A 13,667-nucleotide genomic window follows, 5' to 3' on the forward strand; every position below is an offset into this window, starting at 1 on the left:
TCTGCATTTCCTATTCTTTCATCTTTTTTAGGAATATAAAATTTGATCATTAAAATTTTAGCTCTTGACCCTCGAATTGTCATATTTATATTTAATTACTGAGTGAGATTGGTATATGATTTGGTCGGCTTAAATCTCTTGGGTGCTTATGAGTTATGATGAGTTTTAGATGGTTGGGTGTCTCTTTGATCTTACTATTCTTACCTATCATAATATGTAATTAGTACGATAGTTGATTTTTTTTTCCATATAGTTCAAGTGAGGTTCTATTTGTTATTCCAATTAGTTTAATTTAACTTCAAACAAATTTCCATTTCGTTTGTGCTCCAAGCTGTGAGTGATTTGTGACATAGATTGAAATTGGATTTAGATTCATATTGGCACCAACAAAAATGTATAGACCAAGCTGCTTCTTGTTGAAGGGACCCGTTGATTATTTTTGGGAAAATTAGAAGCTTTACTTGTGAGAATAATATTGTGATTGCTACATGACTTATATATTTGGTTTCCCATTTTAATGAAATAACATTATTGCTTCATATTATTTAATGTTACTTCCTTTTGAATATCATTGAAGCATTAACCCAAGCATTTAAGGTAACATGGCCTAGTCAGAAGTGGAAATGGTTTACTCCTTATTAATTGCTTTTGTGAATTTTATGTTTAAATGGATGATTCTTGAACATACGTACTCTTTTATGCCCAGATGCTAAACACAAATATCAATTTTTAAAGTTTGTTGTATGAGATTTTGAGAATCTTCATAGGCATTTAAAATGATCTCATACCGTATAAATCAATAAGATTTTGTAGCTATGAGGATCAATCTTGTATGTATTTATATGGGTTCCAAAGGCCTATTATTAAAATTAATCCTCTTTTTATAATAAATATTTAAGTCTCGTGTGAGATTTTAAGAATCTTCATATAGACTGAAATTAATCACATCATTGTGTGGGATAATATATCCTCGCAAATATCGTGATTCTCAATTTGTAAATAAAATAATAAACATTTTTTATAATACTAATTAATTAAGTTAATAAATTATAATTATAATTATATTGTCTAATTAGATCTTTTGGTCACATGAGATTTTTGAAACTTCATAGACCTTTAGGATAATCGTATTACCGTGTGAGTCAATAAGGTTTCACAGGTATAACAATCAAGATTTTTATATTTAAAAATATACGTTGTATAATTATGCACTAAAATATATTTAAAGTGAATATTATTTAATCCTTTTATTGTGTGAGACTTTGAATCTCTGTAAATATTTAGGATAATTTTATATTGTGTAAATCAATAAGGTTTTACAAATATGAGAGTAAAACTTATATGGGTTCTAAAGGGCCATCATTAAAATTAACTCTCTTTTCATAATCTAAATTAATAATTTATTTAAATCTCATTTGAGATTTTAAAAATCTTCATAGAAACTTAAATTAGTTATATCATCGTGTGGGATAATAAGTCCTCGCAGATGTAGTGATTCTCAATTTCTATAATAAATAAATTATTTTTGTAAATAATTATATAATACACAATTTAAAAAAATTAATTAATCAAATTAATGTATTTAAATTGTAATCATATTTATTGATTATATCTTTAGTCATATGAGATTTTTGAATTTCCGTAGACTTTTAAGATAATCGTATTATCGTATGAGTCAATGAAACTCTGCAGATATAACAATTAAGTTTTTAAAACATATATATATATATATATATATTATATTTAATCAATTAAATTAAAAATGTACTTAAGTGTATATTATTTAATATTTTATTATGTGAGATTTTGTAATCTCCACAGATATTTAAGATAATTATATTATCATATAAGTCAATAAAGCTTTACAGGTATGATGATTAATATTTTTTGGAAAAGTGTATATGTACATACATGCTTAAACAAATTATTATTAATACTTAAAAATATACATAAGAATATAAATAAATAAATAAATTAAGTTGCTAAATTTTTTTATTGTGTGAGATTTTAAAATCTCTGCAGATATTAGAGCAATTGCATTACCATATGAATCAATAAGATTTTGCAAGTTAGTGATTAAATTCTCAATCATAAAACATAAAAAAAATATTTCTAAACTCTTTTCTTTTCTTTATTTCAAAAATTCAAAATTGAGAAAATAATTAAAATTAAATTACTTTTTGCAATTTAAAACACACATATCACAATTTTAAAAATTATTTTATTTTCAAAATGATGAATTATTTCTAATTAATTTCTCTTCAAAAAATATTTTCACCACAATTTTCAAGTTTGAACTACATGAACTTTGATTCCCATCACAGGGTACGTAAGTCTCAGAATCAGATTCTGAATCAAGTCCTCCCTTGTAAATAAATAAATATTTCTCATTTTATTATTATCATTGTTTTAAAACACATGAATTAGAAAGGGATAATTAAAATAATTTTAAAACCATATTAATTTAACACAACAAATTTCAGGTAATCGTTCTCATAAACGAATGTTGTGGGGTGCCTAACACCTTCACCACACTCAATTAACTCCCGAACCTATTTTCTATTTTCGCAGACCATCCTTATTCTCCTTTAATTGGTTTCTTAAGATTTTTTTCAAAATTTTAGTGACGACTCCCATTCCATCCGGTTCCTACCCCAAAGGCTGAAACCTTCACTCACACGTTGTTCGCGTTGCATTTTTCAAGTGTGACAGTTTGGTGACTCCACTAGGGACAAGTTAAAGAGTCAAGCCTACATAAATTTGTTGTATTCAAAATATAATATTTTTTCTTTTTATTATTATCCCTTTTAATTTGTGTGTGCCTTTTTTCCCCCCTTCTTTCTCTCTTTTCATTTTTTATGACATGTCTTAGGATAGATAACATGCGGAATAAGTCTTAAGATAGAAAACTTTTATTTATACATATATTTATCTCTTTGTTTAACCTGACTACTAGATGAGAGTTGGGTAGCATATAAGAATAAGATAATATGTTTGCATGCTCTTATCACACACTATGCACTTTCACAATTTAACACACACATTTTGGGCTCTATACCCGGGTCTGTGAATATCATAGGTTAGTAAAGGTTAGTAGTGGTTTCCTTATGGAGTTTTGAACTCTCAAGGTTACTATGAATACTTTACCCAAGCTGTTACTTACTTAATAAATTTGGTCCCTATAGAGCTTATGTTCTCGAAAGGTCAAAATTACTAAGTAAGGTTTTCAATGTGTGGTGAGGGCATCTTAGGAGCCTTCTATCTATCAGGACTAGAAATCTACCCTAGAGTTACACGTTTTAGTTGAAAGCTAGTAGCCAACCATTTTAACTCATACCTAATGATTACAAAGATAAACAGACTTAAGCTTCCTTAAATAGAACATAAAATGAGAGCGTGTTTTATTGCTTTATTATTATTATCATCACATATCATTTGTACATGCTACCATAAGGAAAACAGTTGTTGGATACCTTATGCTAGATCAAGTATTGAATGTTATTACACTAATCAATGTTAATATATCACAAGGATGGCACTAACATTAAATAACTAAGCTTTGCCTATGGGTCTTTGACCCCAGTGACTATAAATTCATTTTATAACATTAAAGAGTTGATGCATTTTGTCAACTAATTTAGTTAAACAAATTTTCTTATTGTAGGGTAAAATAACACATTTCATTTTAATAGTGAAATATTAGCTATGTATTAGTTTTGATTGTTCATAAGCTAATTGTTAATCCTTTCTCCCTATAGTGCAATAAGCACCTAGAGAATGGAAATTTCTCAATTACCTAAATGATAAATTAAGCTTTGTTTAACAAGAATTAGTTGACTCTCATGCATAAATGTCTAAAAACCAACTGCCTTTTTTTTCTTAAAAAAATAATAACAAATCATAAGGCTATTACTCTCATGACTTTAATCATGTAGAGATTTTGATCCCTTGTAAGTTAATTGTTATTTTCATTTCCCTATGATGCAATAAGCATATGGAGGAAGGAAATTTTGTTTGGCATAAATAAGGTAGCCTTGTAATTACTTAAGAGAATGCATAAAATTATGACATTTTTAATACCTAAACCCTTTTATAGGGATTGCCGAATCATGTTGTGCTTTCCTTAGCATCAAGGTTTAAGGCACAAACAAGCATCAATTATGACACTTGCTTAATCAACCCTTATTACTAATAAGACAACAAGCAAAAATTATATTAAAAAATTCTCCCAATTTGATCACAAACCCTACATCTCTGAGTGAGATTCAAAATTCTTTCAAATTGATCTTCTACACCAACACAAAGTTGTAAATAAATAAATTAATTTTTTTATACATCTTCCCATCCTGACCACTCACTTGATTCCACAATAATCATCCATTAGAGTAAGGCCATACATGGCGAGCAAATGTATTTCCATCCATGTATTTTCATATCACATGCCATGATAAAAAGACTTTAAAAATTTTGAAATATTGGATTTTTTGGGTCCTTTACATGGGAAGGTCAAGGTCATCCACCTTACTTGCCACAATGCCAGTCATTTTCTCACTCTATGCCTATTATCATTATCTCATCCACTCAAAGCACATCAATATTTCACAATATGCTTTCATACTTTTGCCTTGACCATCAAAAATGATATGGTAGATGTGGATACTAGCATTCACTTAAGGTGTATAGTTTTTCTGATCAAGTTGTGAGGTTAAAATAGAGAGAGGGGGATAAAGAAATCAAGCCTAAATGTCACACTCATCAATAAGAACATTCACCATTAAAGAGAAAATTTAAAGATGTTGTTTCTAACATGTCTTATTTTGGTTACATAATGTTTGTATGGTCAAACTCTATCACTGAAAATGATCTTGTTTAACTTTATCAATGTTGTAATCATACTTTTTCATTTGACACCCTTGTTTGCTTTTTCTATCCCTTGACCACAAAACTTCTCTTATCCCATGCATTACTCCCTTAATGTTTGGTATTTCCAATTAAAAAAATCATAATGAATATGGAAAAGATCAATTTGAGAAAAAAAATGCCACTATTTCATGAAAATATAAAAATAACAAAAAAAAGGGGAAAAGAAGAATGAGTGCAAAGAGGAAAAGAAATAAAGAGAAAAAGAGAATAGTTAGAGATAATATAACATGTCCTATTAGTAAGTTAAGTCAAGGATATGACGTATTTTTTTTCTCTTTCCCCCAATCTTGAAGGAGTTATCCCTAGTCACCCATATTGAGCTAGGAGTACTATTTCTTTCATTCACATGTTTACAAATATCACCAAAGTATGGTACTCAAACATATATTTATATTGAATTTTTAAATTTCAAGAGAGGATCAAGACTTTCTTTTACCTCATTAAAGCCTTTTTCAGCCCTCCAGATTTATTCATTCAAATAATTTCTTTCCATTTCCAAGCTCATAAAACCAAAGCTCAAGAGCTAAGAATAAATATAAAAAAAAGTACTCCTACTAATGAAAAATCATAAAAGAAGATTATTCCTCCACTAGTATTCACTCATTAAATGGAACATGAAGAGAAAAATTGAAAAGGGAAGGAAGGAAAACAAAAGAAGAAGAAAAAGAAATAGAAAATGAGTTTTTTTTTCCTTTCTCAATGATAATACCATAGCGGTGCCAAGCCTTACAAGGTCACATATCCAAAAAAAAAAATCCATTGTGATTTCACATCCATGTTTAGGCCATTACACCCTTTCTATTTTCAACCCGCAATTTTATCCTATTTTGCTACATCACAATCCCTAAATATCCTCTTTTGTTAGGTAAATTTTAGTATAATTTTATATTAGAGTAGGAGAAGAAAAAGGTTGGACGAAGAATTTACATAGGGGCATGGGATTTTTGAGCCAAATATCCTTTCATTTTATGAGCCCATTTACCTAGGCCACATTACAAACCCTATAAGTCCTCATTGAGATTTGACTTGTTTGAATATAATTGGGGCATTTTTGTTATTGGAGATCATTTCAAGATGCAAATTTTTGAAATTGGGGCAAGTTTATAACTCAACATAAGATCTTTTACTCAAAAATTGTGTCATTTTCAAAGGGACAAACCAAACAAAGAAGGGACCCTCCTTTTAATTTCCATGTTCATTCTCTTCCATCTCTATACTATCCAAAGACACATCATACAAATTTTGGGTAGTCCTTAATTTTACCATTCCATCATTTTCCATTTTACACTTTATCTTATCCACATGATGCCTATTCTTCATACATTTCTTGCACCCAAATGTAGATGCTTTTAAACATTCCTAACATTTCATTGATTGGCCACTCCATTTCCTTTTCAGATATGACCTTTTGTTTACAATGATTGTCTACATTGACATTGTTAAATAAAAATCAGTACTAATTTCACTTATTGACTATACAAGCATTGATGATAAAGATAAACAAGATGAAACATCTATGTCCAACAAGCATTTCATATGGGCAAACAAATTGTCTTGAAAATTCTCAATATGGAAGGAATAAATAGTTTTAGATATCTGAAAGTGTGACCCCTTAGTGACCAATTTTTGTGGCAAAAGTTGTTAAGTCATTGATTTGCAATTTCATCGAGGAGACCAACAACTTTCCTGTTGCAAATGACCAAGAGAACCTTGGCATTTCACTAATTTTAAATTTTGTTTCCCTCTTGCATCAAAATCCTGCAAATAAAAAGAAATACATTTTACAATTTCAAATGCATTGAGCATTCTATATCTTCACATGAATTTAAAAAAATTACATCTTTCACATCAAAGTAAGCCTTAATTTAGATTAGGGCAAATAAGGAGTTGAACTCTTAAAAAAAAAGTCAATCATGCATTACGCATTATCCACCCATTGCATATTTCACATAAAAATTGCCACAATTTAGATCAGGGCAAATCAAAAGCAAATCATTCACTCTTTCATAACACTCATGGCATACATTGCATTAAAATTGCCACAATTTAAATTAGGGCCAGAAAAAGAATTGAACTTTTGAACAAAAAAATCATGCATTACGCATTATCAATCCCTTACATACTTAACATGAAAATTTTCCTTCATTTAGATTGGGGCAAAACAAAAATCGCAAAACCCAAGGAAGTAAAAGAAGAAATAACAAACCTTACATGTGAATTTCTCATGAATTATCTAGTATTTGCCACATGGGGATGAAACCTATTCTCATACCCCTTTCTAAGCCTTGTAATGGCAAGCACCTTCAAAGCCCAGTAAAGGTTAGCATAATTCTTTAAAGCCCTATAATAGCAGGCAACATCAAAGCCCAATAACAGTTGGCACGATTCTGTAAAGCCCTATAATGGTAGGCACCCTCAAAACCTAATACCGACTGGCACGATTCTTTAAAGCCTTATAACGGTAGGCACCCTTAAAGCCCAGTAATGGCAGACACCCTTAAAGCTGTATAACAACAAACACCCTCAAAGCCCAGTAACGGCTGGCACTCTTAAAGCCCTGTAACGGCTGGCACCCTTAAAACCTAGTACCGGCTGACACAATTCATTAAAGCCCTGTAACAACAGACACCTCAAAGCCTTATAACGGCAGGTACCCTCAAAGCCCAGTATCGGCTGGCATGATTATTTAAAGCTCTATAATGACAAGCACCCATAAAGCCATGTAACAGTAGGCACCCTCAAAGTCTAGTACTAGTTGGCACAATTCTTTAAAGCTCTGTAACGACAGGCACCCTTAAAGCCCAATATTGACTGGCACGATTTCTTAAAGTCCTGTAATAGCAAGCATCCTTAAAGCTTAATATTGGCTGGCATAATTCTTTAAAACCCTGTAACAACAGGCACCCTCAAAGCCTAATACCGACTAGCATGATTCTTTAAAGCCCTGTAATAGTAAGCACCCTCAAAGCCTAGTACCAACTGGCACAATTCTTTAAAGCTTTGTAACAGCAGGCACCCTCAAAGCTCTGTAACGGCAAGCACTCTCAAAGCCCAGTACCGGCTGGCATGATTCTTTAAAGCCTTGTAATGGTAGGCATCCACAAAGCCCTCTAACGGCAGGAACCCTCAAAGCCCAGTACTGACTAGCACGATTCTTTAAAGCCCTGTAATGGCAGGCACCCTCAAAGCCCAGTAACAGTTGGCATCATTAAAGCCCTGTACTGGTTGGCATAATTCTTTAAAGCCTTGTAAAGGCAGGCATCCAATCAAGTCCCTTAGAACATAAGCAATTCATCTCCATTGAGGTTTTGTTTTGTTTATTTCCTAAATCACATTTCATTTTAAACCCTTTATTTTATTTTGTTTTGTTCTTTTTTGTTTTTTTTATTTTGTTTGTTTTTTAGTTGTAGGTACCTAAGAATCTTGCCCCTCCAAACAAAATACATGTTTCTTTCTTCATTCATTTCTAAAATAAGAATATTATCTCATAAAATTCTCACTTAAAAATCTAATGAAGAGGGGCATCTAGCCAACATATATTTTAGTTGGATCGTTGTCATTTGTTTACAACATCTTTCTTTTTATTTTATTTTATTTGATCATTTTCATTTGCATCACATTGCTAAAAAAAATCAAAAATCATTCTATTGTGTTTGTTGGATAATCTTGCATCCTTCTATGTTATTTGGTCATTTTTATTTGCATCACATTGCCAAAAAAATCATTTCATTATCTTTGTTATTTAATAGTCTTGCATCTTTTTATGTTATTTGGTTATTTTCATTTGCATCACATTGCTAAAAAAATCAAAAATTATTCTATTGTGTTTGTTATCCAATAGTCTTGCATCCTTTTATGTTATTTGATCATTTTTATTTGCATCACATTGCTAAAAAAATCATTTCATTATGTTTGTTATCTAATAGTCTTGCATCCTTCTATGTTATTTGATTATTTTCATTTGCATCACATCACCTCATCACATTGCTAAAAAAAAAATCATTTCATTGTGTTTGTTATTTAATAATCTTGCATCCTTCTATGTTATTTGATCATTTTTATTTGCATTACATCACCTCATCACATTGCTAAAAAAAATCAAAAAAATTATTTTATTGTATTTGTTATCCAATAGTCTTACATTTAATCATATCTTGTTGTGTCAGGGGCAATTAGGTCTTTTCATAGGTATCGCATGGCCGACCAAAATACATGTTCTATTTTTATTTGTCACTTATATAAGAATTCAAAAATACACTTTTTCATATACTTACATAAAAAATAAGTAAAGAGGGGCAACTGTAAATACTATATTTTATCCGGACATTTAATAAATTCAACCAAAAAATATAAAAATAAAATTTAATCCTTTTTAGGATTATATTTTCAAAATAAAAATTTTTTAATTAATAGGATTTAATTTTAGATAATTTTTTGTTGGTTAGGATTTTAGTTTTTTTAGTTCAAAAGAAAAAACAAAAAAATATAAAAATACAAAAATAAAATTTAATCCTTTTTAGGATTATATTTTCAAAAAATATTTGTTTAATCCAAAATCAGATTTTTAAGTCCCTTAATCTAATTTTTAAAATTACTAAACATAATTAAAAAAAGAGTTATTAAAAATTAAAATATATAAACTAAGTTCGGTCCTTCGTTCGTGTGTCATGCACACTACAGCACAAAAAAAAGAAGAAAAAAAAGAAGCAGCACACACAAAACACAGAAGGAGAGCGGAGAGCAGAGTAGACACAGACACACAAACACTTTCGATCAGACCAGATGGAAGGGAGTAGAAGAATTTAACCATTAGATTTGGTCCTTCGTTCGTGTGTCATGCACGTTACAGCACAAAGAAAAAAAAAAAAACACAGAAGAAGCACACACAGTCACGAAACGCCAGAAAGAAAAAAAAAAAGATCAGACTTGCGAACACGCGAACAACAACTAGAGTGATAGAGAGCGAAAAGGCAAAAACAGATACAGAGAAAAGAGAAAGCAGACTTGGCCACATGCAAAAGAAAAGCAGACGAAAACACAGAGGAAGACAACAAAAAAGTTTCACTTTGCAGGGGAAACACATGAACGTTACAGAAAGAAAGAAAAATAGAGCAGACGCAAACACTGGACATGCACATGCGAATAAAAACAGAGCATAAAAAGAAAAGGAGGAAGGGAAGAGAGAAAACTGGAGAAGGAGAGGACCTGATTTTTGGCTCCTAGAGGCGAGAACGAACGAAAGAAAAGGGGTTGGAGTCGAGAAAGAGCACAGACGAGAATAAAAATAGAGCACAAAAGAAGCAAGAGAGAGACGGAGAGGAGGAGAGGAGACTAAGAGAACTGGAGGGAGTCTGAAAGGGGAAGAATGGACGAGAGAGGGTGGACAACGAGAAGGAGATGGAGAGTGAGTGGCGAGAAGGGGACCAAGAGTAAGAGAGCACCGAAAACAAGGAGAAGAGAAACTAAAAAAAACAGAGCAGTGAGAGCAAGAGAGAAAACTGGACGAAAACAAGAGGGCAAAAAAAAAAAAAAATGCAGCAGTGAGAGCAACAGAGAAAACTGGACGAAAATAAGAGAGCAGAGGCATAAACGCAGCAGTGAGAGCGAGAGAGAAAACAGACGGTTTAATAAGCAACAGATTTAACTAGTCATATGGACTTATATTTTTAATTAACTATATATATTACTTGTTAAATTTATATTTTTATGTTACAACTAGAAGAAGGATATTTTATTTTGGAATTTTATTTCAATTCATACCAAATATCCTGCAGTAGAATTTTAAATGTTATTGGATGAGATTTGAAAATATATCACATATACACTCCTTAGATGAAATTCTTCGGAGAAAAATTGCCCTATAAACCCAATACAATTTGATAAAGCTTTGCAAGCATGGAGGACTCATTTACAATATAATTAATTTCTAAAGTGAAATAATGAACTATATATCCTTAGTGACTGATAATAAAAACCTCACCAAAATAACAAAAACATTTGTTTATTTGATTTTATTTAATTTTTACTAAAATTTTAAACTATTCAATTAAAGTTTAAACAGCATTGTGAAGTTAATTATTTTTTTAATTTAATATTAAATAATAATTTTATAAGAAATTACTATGTCATTCCTACATATAAAATGTTTTTATCTGAATCACACAAATCAATAAAAGTTGATTATTTACTAAAAAGCACAATAGCACTTCAATTTTGTTCCTAATTATTATAAATAAAAATTAATATATTTTTTTAAAATAAATTAATAAGAGTATTTATCTTTTTCTCTTTCCAATGTAATAATAGTATAATGATCTATTTATTAAAAAATATGCTAATAATCTCTTATATTTAGAAAGAAAGAAAAAATTTTAAAATTTTTTTTTACATATGAGAACGAAGGGAGTGAATCTCAACCGTTTAAATGTTGATTTAATAATTATTAAAAAGAGAGAGTGAGAGAGTGGAAGAGGATATGCGAAGGGAAGAGAAGAGAAACCTCGCCGTCCTATCCAATTATCCCTTATCAGTATTTCCATTGGCTAACTTGATGAAACTAAAATGCCGCACCAAACCAATTATTTTGTAACCTCCAGTGACATGTGTGGTTCAACTCCACTTATAACTTTATGTTAGTACTATAATTAAAAAAGAGTCAAAGGACAATTTAACTTTTAAATTATAGGTTAAAAAGTATTTACGATTTTAAATTTATATTTTATATAATATTCTCTATCAATTTTTGAAAATAATGTAATATAATTTTTATTATTAATAAAAATTAACTTTGCCTGATAGTTCATTAGAAAGTGATAAAAAAATAAAAATTTATAAAAAAGGTATTCAAAATTTATAAACAAGGACCCAAAAATTATTAAAGGGACAAAAAAAATTCTTAGTTATTTTCTTTCATTTTATAGTCAACTAATGATAAAAGTTAAAAGTTATTACATGTTTTTAAAAGTTGAAGTCGTTCCATATCAAAACAAATTTAGGATCTTTAACACTAAAAGTGAAAATTAGGATGGGCTCGACCCTCAAGAGTCTAGCCCTCATGAGCTTGACTCTTAAAGGCTCAAGCCTTAAAGCTCGGTCATTCAAAATGTAACTTAATTTTGAGGCTTGACCCTTATTTAAAAGACCCAGAGTCTGGTCTTTAAATCCTTTTTAATAAAGAAGTTAATATTTTAATTTAAATAAAATATTTTAAAATTCAACATAAAATAAATTAAAGACTCACATAAAATTCGACAAAGATTTAAAATTTTAAATTTAAAATGAAGATTAAAATATTTATCAATATAAATCTAAATCCTCCTTCTCATCTAAAAATAAAATATTAAATCCTTTAGATGTAAATCTACTTGTTGAAAATGGAGGTAGAGATTCAATATTAAATATCTCTGCAACTTCTTGTTTATTACCTACAATAAATATTAATCAAATTATATCATTATCAATTAAATATGTGTGTGTGTGTAAAATAATCAGGCTTGAAGGGCCACCGAGCTTGAACCATTTTTTACAGGACTTATCAAGGTTAGGTCTTTAAGTCTAATTATTTTTTAAAAAATTAATTTTTAAAATTCAAACCCTTATTTAAATAGGACCTTTAAGTCTGACCCTTTAAACTCGACCTTTATTTTTGACTCTACTCAACACTCTTAAATAGCTAGACTTATAATTTGAAGATCAAATTACTATTTAACCTTTAAAAAGGGAAAATAACTCTAAAGTCCCACCTAAATACCGTAGAGTGCCACCAATTTTATAAATTATTGTGAAGTCTCTTGGGTCAAATTAATTTTTATGTGCATTTACCTAAATACCCTCCTTAAGGGGGGAAAAAAAAAAGAAAACTCCCCACTGCTATGGTACAAAACTTTGTGCAGGCCCAGTTGTTTCTTGGGTTACTGTCGAAGCCCTTTTGAGTAGTTTTAATGGCGGGAGGGGCAAAAGCTCTTCTTCGATTGAAATACTTGTGAAGCATATCCTACTTGCTCTTGTTATCCAAGATGCTGTCAAAGAAATCGCTGGATCCTTATCACTGCAGAACAATACACTCCTGCGAACCAGCCACCATGGCCGGGTGGGAACTCGGGTTAATTAACTGCAGCAGCTTCCTGGAGATATGAGGTTCAATATCTTCCACCTTATCAGAGGCATTAACGGCCGAGAAAACCATAGCATTGATTTTTTGAAACCTCTCTTCGAAGAGGGAGACCTCTACGAGAAGGCTCCAAGCATTCGCTTCAGATGCTTCATCATAAACGCCATAGCCAAGCTTCGTTTTCGTCGGCACGGTGGTTGGTGGAAGAAGAAGAAGACGACGACGAAGAAGAAGGTATTCGAATGAAAAGGTACACCCACATAACAGCACAGACATTACCAGAAGCCCACCATGAAGAGGTACGAGATTCTCTTGACGCGAGCGAACCACTTGGCGACCGGAGAAACACCCACATCAATTTTGAGTTCCTTTTGCGCCCCACCCCCCCCCCCAAGATACAGTGATAGATCCCTCTCTTTTTTTCTCTCTCTGAAACCTGAGAAGGTGGCGTCGAAGGTATGGAAATGGAAGAGGGTGAATTATTTGAGATTGGGATTAAGGGAGGAAACCCGGGTGGAGGAGTTTTTTTTTTTAAATTTTTTTTCAAAGAAGGGTATTTTGGTAAATATACATAAGAATTAATTACATCTAAACATCTCAAGAATTTAGAGTATTTTGTGTTGCTTGGAGTTAT

The sequence above is a fragment of the Prosopis cineraria genome, unplaced genomic scaffold (assembly GCF_029017545.1).
Source record: "Prosopis cineraria cultivar Desert tree isolate PC_DT_omini unplaced genomic scaffold, ASM2901754v1 PC2, whole genome shotgun sequence".
Classification (NCBI taxonomy): domain Eukaryota; kingdom Viridiplantae; phylum Streptophyta; class Magnoliopsida; order Fabales; family Fabaceae; genus Prosopis; species Prosopis cineraria.